Source organism: Brassica napus, chromosome C7, assembly GCF_020379485.1.
Source record: "Brassica napus cultivar Da-Ae chromosome C7, Da-Ae, whole genome shotgun sequence".
Lineage (NCBI taxonomy): Eukaryota > Viridiplantae > Streptophyta > Magnoliopsida > Brassicales > Brassicaceae > Brassica > Brassica napus.
In genome coordinates, this window is record NC_063450.1 from 10,232,454 (window position 1) to 10,239,170 (window position 6,717).

Sequence of the window (6,717 nt, forward strand, 5' to 3'; positions counted from 1 at the left end):
TCATATAAAGCTATCTCTCCTAGGATTAAAACAATAAGAAGAATCAAAGGGACTTACATATCCCAAGATAAAACACTTTATTACGGTATTTATGCATACCTCTGAATTTCTCTCTTTAGTCTAGCAATCAATCATCTAAGTAGTATGATCCTGCAAGCTTTTGCTCTCTGTCCTTGGTGGACTCTAACTTGTTGATCCTTGGCCTGAAGTTACCAGTATCCGGATGAATATTGTTTTCCCAGTCTCGTTCTCCCCAAGCATATAACAATAATCTGAGAGGCTGTGAACTCTCCTTCCATTACATCCAGCTTGAAGTTTCCAAGTTTCTTACTCATGTTAGGGTACTTCTATCTTGCATAGGACTTGACTTTCCCTTCGCTCTCTTGTGGTTTATCAGAAACCTTTACAAAAAACAACACTAACAGTTAAGTCACAAACTCTCTTGACAAGAACCCATTAGTAAAGCCTTACCTTAAAGTTCAGAGACTCGTCTCTGAAACGCAAGTTTTCAGAGGGGACAAAACCGGATAAGAACACATTGATTCCTTCTCGAACAGAGAAGGGAAGAGTCACGACACCATAAGCTGTCGGCTTTCCGTACAGACAGCAAACGAAATCCGACAAGTAGTCAAGTACACTGAGGTCATGCTCCACCACAATCACGTAGCCGCAAAGAACAACATCATATTGTATTCAAGAACCAAAGAGATGATGGAACCAAACTTGTCATATTTTAGGAGCGAACTTATAACTTCAGCAGCTTTGAGCCTTTGCCTCACATCTAAGAAATTATAAGGTTTATTAAACACATATATATATCTGGCTTCTTGAGGCAAACTGCAGCAATCGAAAAACGTTGTAGCTCTCCACCAGATACTTGGGTTGCTTCACGGTCCAAGAGGTGGTTCAAATCCATAGCATCACAAATCTCTGACATCATTCCTCTTTCGTCTAGCTTCTCAAGAACCATCCCAAGCGTACCTTTAGGAATTTTTTCATAGCATCCACATATTGTGGCTTCATAGCACTATAGCAGTCTGCACATAAGGAGAGACATCAAACTTGCTTAAATGACTGCTTCCTTGGAAACAAATATTATTTGAAATTTATGAGGCCTTAAATATTTTTAGTTTAATCTTACATAATTTTTTTGACAATTTGGAGTATGACTTATGTATAATAGCTATTTAAAAAAAATTACAGGTTAAAACAAATGTTATTTAAAACTTAGAGGTCAAGGCAAATATTTCATCTGACTGTGCCCAGAACCGGACTTAATTGGCTTCTACTCTCTACCATACCTTTAGTTTCTCTTCTACAATACGGATGAAACTTTGAAGTTCTGATCCACAAAAGTGAGCCAAATTTCATGCCAATCAGGAGGATTCTGCACAATATGTAGCAGAAAGTATATGTTATATCATATAACTTATATGATATAAGAGACATGTTCTATGCCCAAGAAGACATGTTTAATTTACATTGTATCTGCCAAGGTTTGGTTTGATTTTTCCAGCCAAGATTTGGAGAGCTGTAGATTTCAAGATACAATTTGTTCCAACCAAACCTAGGACTTTTCCCGGTCTTGGCACTGGAACCCTACAAAATCAAGATATATATATTTCAGAGCCTTAAAAAACAAACGGTTAAACAGATTCCACAAGGAATTAGCTAACCTATGTAGTTTAAAACCATTGGAATTATAGCAGTGGATTGTATCTTTCTCCAAGTCTTTTGGAAGGTTGATGATCTGAATAGCTTGAAATGGGGATTTTTGTGATTTCACATCAGAAAATTTCACTTAGTTAGTGTAAGGGTGACACATGCATCGTAAGAATATATATAGACTATGTAGTACGTACCTTCAAGAGATACCACATCCTATACAAAGCTCCTCAGACAAGAAAGCAGTGTTGGAAGTAGGAGTCACCTCGATACAAAGTTTCCCTAGTGAGATGCACACAACAGGTCAGTTTATGCACAAACAAGTTTCATACTGAAGTCAGGAACGACATGAAAGGAGCCTTTGCCCGATAATGAGACGAAGAAACGTACCAGTCTTGACGACAGGACAGCTCTTCCTGCACTCTTGGCGGCATTAATCTAATAGATCTTTTTATCGAGCTACTTAAAAGTGTTACAAAACCTCTTTTTCGAGTTTGAAAGCTTCTTGAGGTACATCAACTCTACCTATGGTTTTCATTCTCTTCTTATCTGCCGCATGTTTTACACCTTTCACATCAAATTTCATAAAAAAATAGAAGTAAAAAGTCATTTATCCCTTCGGCTTACTTTACACACTGGTGACATTGTGATTAACACATTGGTTGCAGGCTTGCAGCGGAGAGATGTGGGAGATCTGTTTAGTTTTTTTGCTGCAGCGAGTGCAAGACATATAGTACCAGCCATTGACATATAGTACCAGCCATTTTGGCTTTTTGGCTCAAGGACTCAACAATCCAAGCCTTGCAAATAAAATAAGCTTCATGTGTGTTCACCAAGAGAAAAGATGTACCATTTAATATTATAATTTAAAAGTGAAACAGATTTAAACTTTGTTGGAAGCCTATTAGGAACCTGGTCGTTGAAGTTGGAGAGAAAGTTGTTGAGATTTCCAATCGAGCTCCTTTCTTTTGCGTCCACGACCTCCTTTCTTCTCGAGCTCGGATTTTCGGGTCTCACCTTCTATTCCATTCTAGCAAAGCACGCTAACTCAATTAAGAAAAAATCACGTTCTTTAACCACCAACAAAAAAAAGGCAAAAAAGAGATTTTCTTTTGAGTAGAGTTGGGTCTGAGTCAAAAGCTCATCCAGTTTAGTAAACTGGGTATCATTCAGATCAGGAGCTTCACCGGATGCAGGCAGTGAAAAGTAATATATCCATTTACATAGCAAAATAAATAGAAGAAACGCCGCGAAACTCTTAACAATCTAGAACACGTGAAACCTGGAACAAACCTCTTCACTGAGAACGGAAGTCAGATTGGCAGAAACATCTTCCTCTGTTTCCCGTCGCTGGCCATTACAGAAGCCATAAGAATCGAAAATGAAAATCGAAAAGAACTCCAGCCCCGATGAAGGGTTCCAGTGTTTAACTTAAGGTATAAATCGAAAATGAACCATTAATGATGAACACATCAAAGATTGCAAGATGAAGAGGTAGAGAAAGATTCACTGCTCCATGGAAACTGAAAGGGTTACTTTCCAATTCTCAGAGGAGACTGAAGCAATTGAAACCCTAAAATTATATTGAAAAGATAAAAAAAAAAACGGAAGAAGCTTTAGTGGTAGTTATTTCTTGTTAATTATTGGGCCAAAGATATTCTACAAATGAAACAACATAAGAACCCATTTCATAAATCATACACACGACAACTAAATCATAAAACACAAACACATTTTGTTTGGCAGAACCCATAAGTGCTGAGGCGGATAGCTTTAGGAGAGATTAAACTGTCTCATTATAATATAGATTATTATATAAATTAAATATATGTCATTTAGTCTGTCTCATACTTGGTAAATATATTGAATTGTTTTTATATTCTAATTTTAAAATGTATATTCAAATTTGAAATTATGTATTAGTTTATATATCTTACTTTAATATTTTGTTTTAATAAATTGAAGTATGTTGTAAAATTCATGAATATATATTATTATTTAAATTTATAATATATAAAATAGTTACTAAATTTATTAAGTTACTTTATATTTATTAATTGGTGTAGTAATTTAATTGTGACTATAAATATTATAGAATGTTATTTCTTATTCTATAAATAAAATAATAATTAATAATTATTTATAATTATAGTTAATATTAATTATGAATTTTATTATTTAAAATTAAATATTAAAAAGGTATATTTATATTTTAAATAAAAAGATATTAAAAATATTATTAAAATGCAATCTTAGAAAAATATACTCAAGAATATCTATTTAGATATTTTATTTTGAAAATATTAAAATAATAGGAAGATATGATATATATTTATTTATTAATAACTAAGTTAGTTGTAAGAGAAAAAATAGAAAGTTAAATAAATATTATGGTCCAACATAAACTATTTGTAAGTAGATAAAAAAATTGTTTTAATAGTATTGATTTATGATGACTCAGTTATTTAAACTCAATGAAAGCCAACTGTTAACTTTTCATTATAATATGTTTAATTCAAAATAATAGTGTACCATTTTGAAAACACTGTTTTTTTTTTATCAAAAACCTCCCAAATTGAGAATATCTCATAGACTAAAAGGAAAACCTAACTTATTGATCGTCTCTGACAATCTCTGAGAAAGACAAGTAAATTAAGTGTGTTTTAGAGCGCGGATCCAGAAAATAATTTAATGTGGGACATAATATATATATTATTTAACGTTAAAACTTCACAACTAAATTTGTTTTGGGTAAAAAACCTCAATAGATAATAGATTAATCATGTAGAGAAATACAGATAATATATATGAAAACAATCGAATTGCAATAACGAAATGATCAATTGATTCAAAGAGATCCAATTTCCAAGAGGTTTTGGTGGTTTTCTTTTTGATAAAAGATAATCCGCCTCCAATGGCATACAAAAGTTCTTAAACATAGGTTTAGAAAGTGTAAAACGTGCATAACCAAATGACCAAAAAGCCCTTGATAAATCATAAGTTCAACCAAATAGATGACGCGGAGCGACCTCGGCACGTCGCTCCGGGAGGTCGCTCTGGGTACTGGGAGCGACCTCAGGTGGTCGCTGTGGGACGTCGCTCTCGGCTTGTTCGTCGCTCTCAAATCGACACAACCCGAGCGACCTCTGGGTGTCGCTCTGGTAAGGTTGCTCTGAAGCGTAAATGGCGAGCGAGTTCATGGCGTCGCTCCGGTAGGGTCGCTCCCATGCATTGCTCGTCCAAATATCATCTTAATCACCTCTTTTGAGCTCCAAACGCACCCAAATGTCCCCAAGAACTCCATGTGGTATTCCAATACCTAATAAAGACTCATGCATGCAAAATGCAACCTAAACATGGCTAAATCCTAGTCTATATGATCAAAATGCACATGGGTGAATGGATAACACAATGGAAATATGCAAGATATCACTGGTGATGAAATACAACTAAAACTCGAACCCGGTATTAAGACCATGACTTATTATCTTCAATCAAACTGAGAGAAATATATGAACTTGAGGCTCTGCTCAAAATTGATGAAGAAGCACTTCAAAAATCCAAAAGAGATGAATCTGGGGAAAAAAAAAAGAGAAAACATGAGAAATGATTCTCTAGAAAAATCAAAGGAAATGAGAAAAATAATGATCGCAAGAGAGAAAATCTTGTAAACAATTTTTACATGGACAAGTGATGATTGAATACATATCCCGATGTTTAAGAAAAACAAATTATTATTTATGTCATATAGAGTAGACGGCATGTGTAGACACATGGGTATGGTAGGTATATTCGAAAGAGAAACAGTACACATACCACATAGCTAATTAATCTTTCGTGTGTATGGAATGCAATTGCTCAAAAAACAAAGGAGAAAGGAAGACTTAATTTATAAAAATGTGACTAAAATAGAATAAAGTGTACAAAAATTTAAAGAAAAAGGAGCCCAAGAATTGCGAACATGGGTTGCATGGAGCGCTCTTGTGACTTCCAAATCATTAGAGCTGACAACGTTTATATGTATCTTTTTACAAGAGCTTTGTATAATTTAGTATGTGGCACGTGCCACAACTTTTCAAAGGGTGGGTCCGTTCCGCCCCCGACTTCAATTGATTGTGGATGAAATCATTTTTAGGTTTGATGGTTGAGTGAGATTAAGGGCATTTAGTTGATTTATGTTCATATTCATGGCTATCTTTACAGATTGTTGAACATGAAGACGAGGAATGTGTCTGAGAAACATGAGATTCGTGGGTTTCCAATAAAATATTATGTGGAAGTTGAATAAATGTTTTTACTTGTAAGACTCAAGACAATCTTGGTCGTCCTTTCTTCCGCTGTCAGGCAAAAAAGATGCAAGTTAATTTAAATTTTCATCATTCTAATTTCTTCTCTTCTTGTCATCTCTCATAATCTAACAATCTTGTTTCTATTGTTTATAGGATCACATGTTTAAGTGGGTTGAAGAAAACCCAAGGATAGTCAATGAGAAAGCTGAATAGTCGATGTAACCAAAGAAGAGCTCAATCAGAGAGTGATCATACGGAGAGAGAGAGCGATGAGAGTTGGTTGATGATTACTGCCAGAAGTGCAAAATAAGTAATGTGTGAGCCAGTTAAGCTTCCATGAGGCTAAGAATTCGGTTTCTGATAGTGCAGTCCATCACCTTAATGAGCGAGGAAAGATAGCGGAGTGTTTGACGGTGGATTCTTGCATTCCTCTCAAACTCAATAGATGAGATCGTCAGCTGCCAGAAAATAAGAGACAGTTTCTTGCACCAAGAACCAACCCAGAGAGTTTCATGTCCGTGAGAGGGATTTCCCAAATACGAGATGGGATGAACGAGAGACGAGAGACAAGATACAAAGAGCTACCATAGAGTCCATGAGAAGTTACAAAAGAAGAGGAGGTGGTCTCGAGATTTGTTAAACGAATTGCAGAGGATACAACGTGGATCCACTTGAAGTCTCCAAAAGAACAAACAATCTTTTGTAAGTTGAGAGTAACAAGTCAGCTGAGAAAATTGTGTTTCATAATGCTTCCCTTGTCCGA

At 35.2% G+C, this 6,717-nt stretch overlaps 1 pseudogene; it reads right to left on the reverse strand.

Annotated features, from left to right (window-relative positions):
* LOC106448053 lies at positions 1-970 on the reverse strand (annotated as a pseudogene).
* Positions 971-6,717: the final 5,747 nt, after the last annotated feature.